General features: G+C 40.7%; 1 long non-coding RNA gene across 1 annotated transcript; it reads right to left on the bottom strand.

The window, feature by feature from the left end:
- Nucleotides 1-4,640: 4,640 nt before the first annotated feature.
- Nucleotides 4,641-13,747, bottom strand: LOC107201127. The gene is made up of 3 exons (XR_001520026.2): nucleotides 11,800-13,747; nucleotides 10,064-10,145; nucleotides 4,641-9,492 (listed from the first exon to the last, which is right to left on the bottom strand). It is a non-coding gene; the product is annotated as an uncharacterized LOC107201127 (long non-coding RNA).
- Between the last annotated feature and the right edge of the window lie 59 nt (nucleotides 13,748-13,806).

The raw sequence follows: 13,806 nt of genomic DNA, 5'->3' as shown, positions 1-13,806 counted from the left end.
ACAGGAATAAGCAACCTGAGCAGGAAAGAAAGGATAAAAGTCTCAAAGAGAGAAAAAGAAAAAAACGCAATGAAACACATGAATAGGGAATCTTAAGCTGACATGGCAAGGTACCTGAGAGTCAGCAAGTATATTTAAGATAGAAATGACACAGGTTGTTTACAATGGGGCATGACAAAAGAATACTCATGACTCCCAAACAGATGAGAAAAAATAAGGTGGCAGGGGGAGATCAGGAGTAGAGATGGCAGAGCTGAATTGTCGACTACTCTTATCTTTTATTTGGCAAAATAAAGATGCAGTTGTAGTTCATGCTAGCATGTACACTAGTAAGGGCCTACCCAGGAGAATGGTGCCTTGAACCCAGGAGAGCACTGTGGCAACCAGGCATCACTTCCCATGCATGAGGAGCACCAAAAGGCCAGATCTTTCCTAGCAGCAGCAGCAGGACTGTGAGCTCACACAAGTGAGTACCACCCAAGTGAAAGCCTTCTGGTATACTTTGCATGAAGCAACTTGAGAATCAAAGAGCTTTTCTGCCTAAAGGACATTAACCTTTATCATTCTTCTTAATGAAATTGAAGGATTTCACAGAGTTCATATTTAACATTCATTTACTTGTCAAAAGCCATCATATCATCCTTCAAGAACTTTGTCCTTTACATTTTTACCGTTTCTCAGATTTCATTCCTTCAACATGTTTCTTATGCTTCCCTCTCACAAAATTGTAGAATAAACCAACAACTTTTATTAAAACTTCAAAAGTGCTGAACGCTGCAAGTGTTTCTTTCACCAGATCATTCTTCTATTTGAACTTAATGATATCTAGAATAAGAAATGAGCCAGATTTCTCTATTTAAATAATTGCCTGTGAAACAACCAACTGACATGGAAATGGTCACCATTAGTTTTCAGCTGTAACACTTCCGTGTAGGTAGTTCATATCTGCCAAAACTGTCTCAGAAAGGCCACAGGAAGATAAAGAATCTTATGAGAGCTCAATCAGTCAGTCTTAAAGTAATCATCTTGTCCTAGTCACAGCCTGTTTCTTTGTGAAAAAGAACAGTAGGATGTTTTCTCAAGAAAGAAGTCAATAAAATGTAAAAGAAAATAAATTCAAAGTGACTATTCTTGTGTGTAAATTGTTAATAGAATCATACAACAGGGATCAAAAAGCCCCTTTCAAAGCATATCATAACCATCACTTGTACATAAAATACATTTTTGCTTGTAGCAAATATCCACTAGTTTAAAGCTTAACCAACAAAAATCTGAATTATTTAAGAAAATTATGATTTAGATTGGGCCAAAATGTTGGATTCTGTTAAGGTAAGGTGTGTTATAAAATGTATTCATCATTTACTTGAGGTGTTTTGGGGTTTGTTTTCTTTTTTTTGCAACACATAAGTATAACCTGCCTTCTTCAGTGTAAGAAATGCACTATATTGTAAGAAGAAAATCAAGAAATTAAATTCATTATGTAAAGGTAGTATGAATAAACTTTAAACTCACTTAGTATTTCTGAAACCAATACATACATAAGAAAAACAGAAAGAGAGAAGAGAACAGAGCCATACATACGGGAACGAAATCCTGATTTTGCCTGAGCTAAGGAAAAGTACTGTGGGCACTGGGCATATTTAGCCCTCCCACATTTAGCACCAAGAAGCACAAACTTTGACTCTGAAAAATCTCCATGCTACTCATCCGTGGTGATATTAACTACACAGTAGCTAATTACTGTTTTTAAAAGTTTATTATTTCCAATGACAGGTTTGGAAATAAAAATTTAAAAAGAACAGAAAAATTAATTTGCTGGCTTCATAGTAGCAACTGTCATTGTCAGAAGATCCCAAAGTGTTTCATCAGCTATATATAGAGACGACTTACTCTGTCCCTGGAATTCAGCCATGGATGAAGTGTAGCAAGAAACATTTATTGGACCAACAAATACTACCAAAGCATAGCTTGGGCTTCAGGGGTATGGACAAAATGCTGACTGCACTGACATCACTGGCTTTTGCCAACCCTTTGTGCGGAAGGAAAATCACGGGGCTGAGACGTGGTGTGACCATGCCAGCTCAAGATGCCCTTATGTGACCTTGAGCAAGTCAATTCAGATAAAATTTTCCCAAAAAGCTGAGTGTAAGCTTGTTAGACTGCTCTCAGTGAAAGAAATTAATTTTTCGTGCTGCACTCTGCCATCTCTGAAACAGTGTCAGAAATCCTTCTTTTGGTCCCTAATGTCCACCTAGAAAAGAATTCTCAGGAGCAGAGGCTTTGTCTGTCTAAAAGCCCTGAGGAATCTACACAACAATTATGATTACAGTGTGCTTTACCTATCATACATCTTTCACCTCCATGTTCACCTCTCCAGACTGTGTGGACTGCACCCAAGCATCCTTAGTGTTATTCTAGGATATCAAGCTTGCTCAGGGATTTAGGGTCCCTTATACCCTTGGAGGTAGTATTCCTACTGTTTGTAGGGCCATGCTTAGAGCCCTGCATCCTGCACAGCAGATGGCCCTGATTCTCAGAGAGGGCTCAAGGCAGGTACCAGTAGGAATCAATCAACATCTGATCTCTGCCAGAGTCACTAAGCAGTACTGTGATACTGTAATAACAATCACAGAGTGCAAGGCGAGTGCTGAAAGGTGTGAGGGGCTGGGCAAACCCCTAGTGATGGCACTGCCAGGCAGCAGCACTGCACAAGATCATACCTTTCATGAATGAGACGAGCCCTCAGACTTCACATTCTGATGCATTCCTATTCATAGGGAATCACGACACCTCAAGTCCCTTATCCCCTGAGTTAGATTCTTGAGGGTGTCTTTTTGGTTTAATGGTTCTTGTTGGGGTAGGCGCAACTCACAGAGACAGATTAGATCATGGGCTAAATAATATCAGAAGCTTTGATAGCTGCTTAGCACATATTAGAAATGGGCAAAGGAAAAACTGTGAAAAGTATATTGTAATTTCTATACCACACTGCAGCCAGTCTGTTGGCACACTGAAGTTGTGGAGCAACATGCAGTCAGCTACAACGCAATACACACAGGAACAGGTGGGAAACTACAAATAGGGCTGGCGTAAGAGCGGAAAAAATGGCGAGACAGATCCAGGGTTTTAAAAATGGTTCAGTGACGAGAATGCAAGGGGCAGGAGTAGGGGTATAGCATGGCCTGTTACAAACCTTTTGAAGAAACCTTCACACATCATGTGTTCCCAGAATCTTGCCTATGTTCCTATTTTGTGCTGGCTTAGCTTTACCACACAGAGATACTAAGCAAGGAAGAAACTGTGTGACTAGGGAAATGTGAATGCTGAAACTGATGACACGATTTGTTCTTCATTAATACAACTAGTTAAAAAAAATCCCTTTGTAGGCCAGCCTGTGACCCTTAACTGATTAAACTGAAACTGTCATCTAAAATGGCACAACACATCATTCAGCAATAGTTCTGGTCACAGTGAGAGAGGGGTGTGTGTGAGAGACTAGGAATGCAAAGACTATGTGCCTTTATTTATGCAGAAAGAAACACTGCCAACTTACTTAGAGTTTCCAGACAACAATTATCTGAGGGGCACAGGTTTTAAATCACTGAGGTATGAGGTAGAGATTATGGGCACAGGATATTAGGCACTGCTGTGTTCTAAACTCAGCATTTGAACACATTGACTGACTGACCTTTGACAAGTTGCAGTCTCAATGCTCTCATTTCTCTTTCCAGATACACTAGTGTAGTATCACTATCAATGATACTCAAGTTACACAGTCAAGAAAGCAACCTGGTTGAACAAATTGCCAGTTTGTAAAAAGGAATACGATCTACTTATTTTTCATTCCACAGAAGTGATACAAATATTAATAAAAGCAGCAAATTCATCCTTGTATACAGCAGCATTAGGCACAACACTGAATTACAAACAGGGATAACATGTTCTTTATGTACAGCACAAGTTTTCCTTTCTAGAACTGTTGTCCTTCCATGCTGTCCAACAAATTTTTACTCTGACACTCAGTTGCATTAAGAACCAGCACTGAGAAAATGAGCGATGTTCCTGCCATGCCTGATGTACAAACAGCAAGGCCTGAATTTTCCAATTCCAGTTCTAAAGACAATTGTTTCCTTCCAGCTATGATCCCTCTCACCAACTTCAGACATAGTCTTATGTCAGGAGAAATGAGTATCAGTTTTGTACACTGTCCAGTGTTGGACTGCTCTTGAGATCTACTAGCAATAACCTACCCATGGTGAAGACTGTTGCCTTTTTTCATAGAACGTGGACAAGTCCTTTGTTTCTTAATTTGCTCACCTCTCTCCCTGCCTAAGTTCAGTTAAGCATAAGCAGAGGAGGACAGGAGAACATTTAAATGTTTCTCCACTTTGAAACTAGTTCGTTTTACAATAAACTGGCTAAAGGGCAGTCTAGATCTCTGTTGTGTCCCACAGTTAAATTTGGAATAGCTGTCATCTTCCAGAGTTTCACAGCTGAACCAAATTCAACATGTGTAGGGCTTTTTTCTTCTAAGGCACAAGCTGTTCTAGGTAATTTTTCAGTTCATATGAACAGTTACTGGAGGTGGAGTCAGCAACAAAGGTGAAATTACCCCTACAGGCTGTAAGGCTCCACATGTATTTATACAAACTCTCACATTAATTTTTCAGTAGATACAATCTGAACACATCTTCCCCAGGAAAAACATTCTGCAGAAAGGTCATTTTGCAACTCAAATGAATGGACTCAAATGTATTTTAGGCTCCTCTGGGGGAAATTATTTTGTCATGAATGTGTTTCTAGAACACCATGACACTTCTTTATTTGTTCCCCATAGTTCAGTGATCCCTTTTTTCCACTTTCATTGGTAACCTTGGCACACAGATGATCTATGGGAGATCAGGCTGTTCAGGTCTTACATTTTTAGGGCCTTATTTTTTACTGCGAAAGTTCCAGTGGTGGGAGTCAGGGAAGTCACTCCACTTCCAATTGCAGGAGAGGAAGTTTAAAACAATGCATGTTGGAAATACCAGGAAAATTTAGGATTCTGCTGGGCTAAAGGTTCAAACCATCAGGCTTACTCAGTGGGGAAAGGGCACTATGTAATTGTACTCTGCAAAGCACATAAGGGAAAAGACAAATGCCATACTAACAGCATTCATTATCCTAAAACTATCCACTGTATGGGGAAATGGAAGTATACACAGTTTGGAGTACGTGCCTCAGTTTTCTTTCTATCGACCGGGAATAATACTAATACTGTGAAGTATAAAGAAGTGTGTGAAAATCAAATACCAGATAAAATTGGAATAATTGAAGACAAGTACAAATACTTTGATGACAAGAGCAAAAAACCATAATTTATGTATTTGGGAACATGCTCCAACTGAGTGCAACAGACATTGACTGAATAAAGAAGAAAAATCATAATGCTATTGAGCACACTTATGCAGTACACTGAACAAAGCACAGTTTTTGGGAAAAAAAGTTTGTGACTATGCAAATAAAGTCTGCATTCTGATACATACAAAACAGCTTGGAAAACTTAACTCAGGTATAGTCCACCACTAATTAAATTACGATCTTGATGTTTTTTTAAAATAACTGCACTACAACTAATTAAAAATAAAGTATAAGTTAATTAATTATAAATGGGTTCTGAATTGGAAGACAATTCACACAAAATGTCAAGAAAAGCACTAAAGGCTGCCAACGCAGCTCAACAGTTGCATAACCCCTACAGCTTCTGCTCAAGAAATAACATCATGTTTTGCATCTCAGATCTGTCTGTTGCAGTTCACACACAAGAGTTATTAATTGTATTAGTGACACAGGCTAGACACATTTTTCTTATTAAATTAGTCATAAATTGTTTAAAGTGTTTTGTTGCCCCTCTGCAAATTAAAATGAGCTGCATACATCACCATACTTTTAAAATAATTTTTTAAAATCTCACTGTAAGTAAAGTGAGAAAGATTCTGAAGTGTAACCTCTCCCATGCAGTCAGTATTTGAGAGGATCATGGCAGGAAGTATTTTGCCACCAGGCTTATTTAAAAGAAATGTATCAGCATCAGTGCCAGAAGCACCTAATTCTCAGTGCTCCACACTCCCCTTCACTACATGTTCAAACCCAGACTGCCTCACTGGCCCTATACTAAGTGCCTGTCAAGCCTTGTGCAGAAATAGTACCCTCATCTCCGTGTATCCAAGGAATTGTCTCTGATGTCACAGGGTCCCTAAGTCTCTCTCAAGTAGTTTCTCTGCAGAGAGTTCCCTTAAGTCCCCAATATGGACAGTGCAGGCAGAGTGTCAGAGAGTAAGAGACGCAGTAGAGAAACCACTGACATGCACTTGTCAGTAAGAGCTGTTAGCAGTTATCTAGAATATCGCCAGTTGTCAAGACTACTTTATGCAAGGCTGCAAGGCACAGAAACTGCAGGGCCACTATTTTAATTTTGAAAACATGACTCCTCTAGTATTGAGTAAATCAGTAAATCTGGAGATGTAAACTTATTAGTAAAACTCAGATGCATACCCTCATCTAAAACACTACTTCTTCGAATAAAAGGGGTTCTTTCCTCCCTCAAAGAATCCCCAAAATATATAAGAGCATGAATAGTTTCCAATCCACAATGAAAGCAAATGCAAAAGCCAAACATTTTTTTAAATGGCACTGAAATGCAGAGAAAAAATTGGTTGATTTTTGTGACTGCAGACACTCTGTGTGATTGAGTATCATGTAAATGTACTTTCTGACTCTTTAATACTTTTAAAATATAATAGTATTCATATCTCTTATATACGGATGCATATATACATACACAAACAATAAAAAATGTTCTGTTTTTCTCAGTGTTTACAGAGCCACTGCGCCAGGCGTTACATTAACATATAACTTATTTCTACACAAAAAATATGTAAAATAATTAAAATTTAGAACATGAATAAACAAAATATGTAACTGGATATAACTGAACAGCAAAACTGGCAGATAAATATTCTTTTCTGTGCTATTGAATGTGGATCATACCTGTTTTCAGTAATTGTCAAAAAGTTGTGAGCTCATTGTAGTTCAAATCATTGACCAGAAAAGGCCCATGGACTGGCAGTGAGTGAGACAAATGAAAAAATGAAAGCAACACAGACTTCAGCAGCCAGCCTGGGAAAAAGGCTAAAATTTCTAGTACATCCAGATAAGAATGACATTATATATTCTTCAGGAAAAGAGATGTGATTCATCTTAACATTTTTAAAAAGACCCAGAAAGTGGCTGGCTGATAAGCAAACAGAGGTTTGAACAGCTACAGGTAAGATCTGCTGCTGTTCCAACACCTGTCAATTGCTTGATTAACAGCCAGCTGAAGGAGGTGATATCATGACTGTACTCTGCAGTAAGAAAAGTGTGTTAATCATGTTCCCTATTGATGACTTCTTTCTCCTTCCCATCCTTCAGTTCATTGTCTCTTCTCCTGCTTACAGCCATGCTATGAATGATGGGACATGTCTAGTATGCCCCACTTCCCTTATTGTTTGTTACACCCAAGTCCCCAGTGGCCACATTGCTACACTCCAATTACCAAGTTCTCCCATTATGTTAAACAATCTGACTCACAACTACCACACAGCAGATCTATGACACTTACTTTCTCAGTAGATTGTCTGGCACAGACACCTTTTCATAATAATAAACAGTTAATTTATACACCCAGTATTGTATTCCCCAGGCTAAGAAACACCAGAGCATGACAGAGGACTACACATTCACAGCAATCATGAAGACATTTTCTTACTTTTCATTGCAACTGTTATGCAGTTTCTATAATCCAGCTTTCCAGCTGACTTTTTACACAAACAAAAAAAGTCACAATTCATCAAGCAGCTCAGCACTGAAAGGACAGTTTTTTCTTCCTTGTTTGTCTTCTCCATTTGTCTTCCTTACTCTCCCTGATGCTCCTAGGATAAACTAGACTATCTCAAATTGATACAAATGGATTTACAAAGATGACTATTGCCTACTCTTTTCAAGATGATGCTTTCTATGCACATGTTTAGCTGAAACTAGTTTGCTTATTTTGGGTTTATTTTCTCCTTATGTAGAATATATATTTAAAAGCTTCCTTTATAGAAATTTTGATTCAAAAGCCTTTAGTCTATGTTATCATATCAGAAAGCCTTTAATATGATAAAACCCCCAAAACAGCTTTCCATCACCCCATCTAAAGGGTATCTATTTATTATTAGATCTGGAATGCAGCTAAACATGAGAATTTATGGCTGGGGGAAGCAACAATAGATTTTCAAGGAAATCCAGGAAAACATGACACAGTAGTCAGTAAGTCAATGATGTGCTGGATGCACTGCCTAGCAAGGAAACTTCTTCCAGCGTTTCAGTTCAACCCAAGAATTATTCTCCCTTCAGAACCAATCCAGCAGTGAGAACTGCAACTGTCTGTAACCTCAACCACCATAGAGTGATGATGGTTGACAAAAAACTCAACATGACCAAGCAATGTCTGCTCACAGTCCAAAAAGCTAACTGAATCCCAGGCTGCATCCAAAGCAGCAGGGCCAGCAGGGCAAGGAAGGGGATTCTGCCCCTGCACTTGTGAGACCCCACCTGGAGTGCCCCATCCAGCTCTGGTGATCCCAACATAAAAATATGGAACTGTTGGAGCAAGTCCAGAGAGGCCATCCAGAAGTTGATAACAGGACTGAAGCACCTATTCTATGAACACAGGCTGAGAGAATTGGGGCTGTTCAGCCTGGAGAAGAGAAGGTTGTATGAAGATCTAACAGTAGCTTTCCAGTATCTGATGGAAGATACAGGGAAGCTGGACAGGAATTTGTTGTCAGGAACTGTAGAGACAGGACATGGGGAATGGCCTTAAACTGAAAGAAGGTAGGTTTACATTAGATGTTAGAAAGAAGTTCTTTAATATGAGGGTGGTGAGGCACTGGAGCAGGTTCCCCAGAGAAGAGATAGATGCCTCAACCTTGTCAGTGTTAAAGACCAGGTTAGATGGGGCTCTGAGTAACCTGGTGTAGTGAAAGGTGTTCCTGCCAAAGGTGGGCAGGTTGGAACTAGATGATCTATAAGGCCCCTTCCAACTCAAGGCATTCTGTGATTCTGTGATTCTAAGAATTATGCTTGATTGTGTCTGCCTCCAGTTACACCAGCTGTGCACTCATACAGCTTCACTGACCTCATCAGAATTACTCCTGAGTTTCACTGACGCAAGTGTAAAAAGATCAAGTCCTTATGGGAGAAAGCAGACAGGGAAAATAAATCTTAACTCCCTCATTTTAGATGTGTGCATTGCTATAGGACAAAATACCTCCCATCTCTTTGCTTCTAGCAAAGCTTAGCCAAGGGAATAATGGCCTCAAGACCTTATTAATGTGTACCCTGCAGAAAGGTACTGCCTCATCATTTCACAGTGCCCACTGGTGAAGGGTGACTGCTGCATTGTCACAGGGTCTTCAGAAGGAACTGAAAATAGAGAAAAACACATTAATGAAGCCTAAAGAACACAATAAAGAACTGTTCTTCCTGATCATCACCGTAAAATTCAGACACCACAGTTGTATCCTTATAAATTATAATGTTCTAATAGGGAGCAGATATGTACATGAATTAAGAACAAAGGACATGGATTAGCTCAGAGTAGCAGATTTAACTGCACAGTTTCCCAAACTACAAAACTTCAGCATGCCTCCTAAAACCAACAGCAAAACACAATATATTCCTTGACAATGAGATTACCTTGGGTGAACAAGATGTTCAAGCCACTGCTCTGAAACACAGATTGGTTTACAGTTCAGTTAGCAGCCACATACCCACATTAAACACACAGATTTGGTAACACCTACTTTTGCTTAGAGAATAACATTAAAGAACTTCATACACTCTGAAATAGTGACAATCTTTGCATATCCTAGAAAGGTTATTCACTATTACTTCCATTATGCTGCAATCCAATCAGATTGTATATTAGATGGCAGGCACTGGCACTGTCACATTCCCAATTAGAAATGGCATGGAGAAATGTCAGGGAACATACCAAGATTATTAGCAAGTGAAGGGAAGCACAGGGAAAGTGGCTTTCTTCTATCTCCGTCAGAATCGTTTATCATGGTGGCTCACTAGATTACAGGAGAGGTGCAAGAAGGAAAAAAGAAGCATCATATTAGTAAATAAATTAATAACAATTTGAGAATGCTTAAGAGCATTTAATACAAACACTGTAATTTCATATATAAACAGTAAATTGCATAGGTAGCACTCAATTCCTTCACATTCATTCTGACCCGTTACAATTGAACACTACTGAGCGTTCCCTTTTTTTAATCAGAAGATATTCCTTTTTCCTCTCTATATGAAATTCCTCCCACCTCTTGCTTACAAATGAAACCACACCAGAAAAATGCATTCCAGGAGTGCAACTCACAGGAGTTTGATCAGACAGAACGAGATCTGGTCTGAATAAAACCTCTGAAATGCACAGAGTGATGAGGGTTCCTCAGCACCACTTCACTGTACAAATCTCTTCCTGCTGTGTTGCATTACTCACCAAGGTAGATGAAGCTCTGCTCAATGCACAGCTGGTGAGGTGAATTGGAAGAAAAGGAACATAAAGACTAGATCTCTATCTATATAAAGACATCCATTATATTTTCTCCAGAAGTATCACAAACTTAGTGGTTGTACTTTTATAAAAGTAAAGAACATAAGAAATTTCACAGTGTTTGCCTTTCTCAATAAAACCTTTTCAAACACACCAATTGCTTATGAGTGAGTAACTAAAAGGAAATGCTTGAAATAGATCACCTTTTCCCCAGTTAAAAATTATATTCTGAGACCCTAAGAATTTTAACAGGCAATAAATTCTTTCAAATGCAGTTTAATAGTAGCTATCAGCACAGGTGATCTCAGCTGCAGTGTGGCTACAAGAATTTCACCTACACAGACCATCTAAGTGATGAGAAAATAAAGGGACTGCTTGAAACATGTTTGGAATTTCAGTTCAAAAAAGCACCTCTTTCGAGTCCAGCATGGAGCAAATCTCGATGAGGCTCAGCTTCAACACCAGATAATTACAATGCCAACTAAGCATATTTCCTAATAGCCTTTCTGAGCTAATATTTTTCCACAAAACACTTGTTTACAATCAAATCATGACTAATTTTTTTCCCTCTGCAGAAGGGGTCTCTGTTCCTCCAATTAACTTCCAAAGGAAATCCCAGCTTTACTCTGGAACCAAACAAGGATGGAACATAAAGCACAAAGGTATAAAACATTTGTCTTTCAGCTCTCCATGGGAAAATACAGAGTAGGACAGGGGTGCTGCAAAACCTGAACATATTCCAGCATTTACAACTTCCAGTTTATCTTTCTGGCTAGAGTATTTAAATAATGAACCACACTGCTAAAAACAAACAAGCCTAGTTTTCTTGTTTTAGAACCAACTTTCTGCCTCTTGCACATTTCCTAGATATTTTAATGTTTGGTATTTTTAGGCATGGAAACATGCATATTTCTGCAGGTCTTAAGTTATGCTAAAAGTAAGGTCACATGAAAGTTTCACAAAAGAAAAGGATGCACAAAAGCTACAGAGAATGTGAAAAAGTGTGATAAAGCTAGACTTTTGGTTTGCACCACTCCAAGCCAGCTCCTTTGCTAGGTGACCAGAATCTTAAGTCTTAGAACCATCAGAAAAATAACATCAATTCCTGTTAAATTAATTACATCCTCCAAACACTTTGACACTGTTATAACTGCAGCGGTAGCAACTCTTACCAGCTCAGCAATTGCTGTCATTGCATCCAGATCATACCATGTCAGAGGGAACGTGACACAGAGCTAACATGCACTCTCTAACAAGGCACTGGTAAATATCATCAGGCACAGATGTGACATCCAGCTGCATTTCCTCCCCCTGCCGCCACACCTACAATGCCTTCACTTGAGCAAAGAAAAATCAGAGAGGAGTAACAAAATGCTGAAATCAGGGGACACTCACAAAGGAAAAAATTAAGCATTTAAATAATTGTCTGCAATCCCAGACTTTTATCAGCATTTTGTATTTCTACTGCATGTTAAATGATTGCCAAATACAGCAGCCTTACAAACAAATCTGTAATTTCTGTTATAGCTATGAAGCTTCTCAACAATACATAGAAACAGTTTTACAGAACTGGTGCTGGAATTATTATCTTTGGTATAATTTTGTCCATCTGCTGATGCCAATTGGGATAAATTTTATTTCTGATTTTTGTGCTGGGCTTTTCTTGGTTTGTCACAAGCCACGTTCTCCTTATGGTTTTGTGCACTGACTTCCAGGTACAGAACCCTGAAACCTCAAATGCAAACTGATGAGAGACATCATGGGTTTTAACATCAGAAATTTATTTTCAATCTGAGGTTAATCAAATCTTGGATGAGACGCTCAATGAAGCTCTGGAATTTCCACCATTGGAGATATCCAGACACAACTGGGCAAAACCATGAGCAAAACACTCTCTAAGCGTGTTTGTGTTTTGCTCTGGGGCTGAATCAGATGGCTTTTAGAGGACTCTTCCAGTCTGCATCGTTCTGTGGTTCTGCAGCTGGGATCTAGCCCACACGCATTACTGTAGTTTTCCATACCTTCTGCTCATGGGAGCCCTGCACTTTCCCTAACATCACTCACTCCAGATATGGAAAAATCCTAACGTGGAACAACTCTAGCTGTTCTAGTTGTTCCATCTCATCTCTGTGAAGAGACATTTGGTGGATCCCCACTTCCAGCCCAGGCTGTTGCCGGGCTCAGCACAAAGCCAGCAGCAGCCCTGCCACAGGCACCTCGCTGAGGTGTCTCCATCTCTCCGTCGCCGCTGCCTTCACACCCTGGCTGGTGCCTGGACTGGCTGGTGCCCCAGTGCAGGCGGGCTGGGCCCTGCCCCACACGGGCACGGTGCCTCCACCCGGTCTCTGCCCTGCGAGGCACCGGCCGGGATGGGTGAAACCACCCACAGGCGCTCCCCTCACGGACACCAGCCCCATGCCGGCATGGCCGCTCCTGGAGGTGGCACATTCTCGGCTGGATCATAGAATCCTTTGGGCTGGAAAAGACCTCCAAGATCATTGTGTCCAACCACTAACCCAGCACTGCCAATCCCACCGCTGAACGGTGTCTCTAAATCCCATCTACAATTTACATGTCAGAATTCTAACTACCTCCAGGGATGGTGATCCCATCATTTCCCCGAGCAGCTCCCTTCAGCTCCAACGCCTGACCACCCTTATGGTGAAAAAATGTTTCTTAACATCCAATCTAAACAAGCACAGCCCGAGGCCATCTCCTCTAGTCCTGTCACTCGTTGCTTGGAGGAAGAGCCCAATTCCCAGCTGACAATCGCCTCCTTTCAGGAAGCTGTAGAGAACGACAACGTCCCCCTGAGCCTCCTTTTCTCCAGGCTAAGCACCTCCAGCTCCCTCAGCTGCTCCTCACAGCACTTGTGCTGCAGACCCTTCACCAGCTTTGTTGCCATTCTCTGGATTCGCTCCAGCACCCCAATGTGCTCCTCGTACTGAAGGGCACTGAACTGGACACAGGATCTGACAATCCTTTCCCTGGTCCTTCAGGCCACGCTATTCCTGACACAGGCCAGGGTGCCATGGCCCCCTGCACACGCTGCTGGCTCACGTCCCGCAGCTCTCGGCCCCTTTCCCTCCGGGCCGCTGGCCGGGCGCTGCCGCGGGCGGAGCGGGGCCGGGCCCGGCTGTCGCCGCCGGGGCGGGAACTTCCCGAGCCTCTGGAGCAGC

This window comes from Parus major, chromosome 3 (assembly GCF_001522545.3).
Source record: "Parus major isolate Abel chromosome 3, Parus_major1.1, whole genome shotgun sequence".
In the NCBI taxonomy this organism is placed as follows: Eukaryota; Metazoa; Chordata; class Aves; order Passeriformes; family Paridae; genus Parus; species Parus major.
Note: the sequence above shows the minus strand (reverse complement) of the source record. Positions and strands in the feature narration are given on the sequence as shown.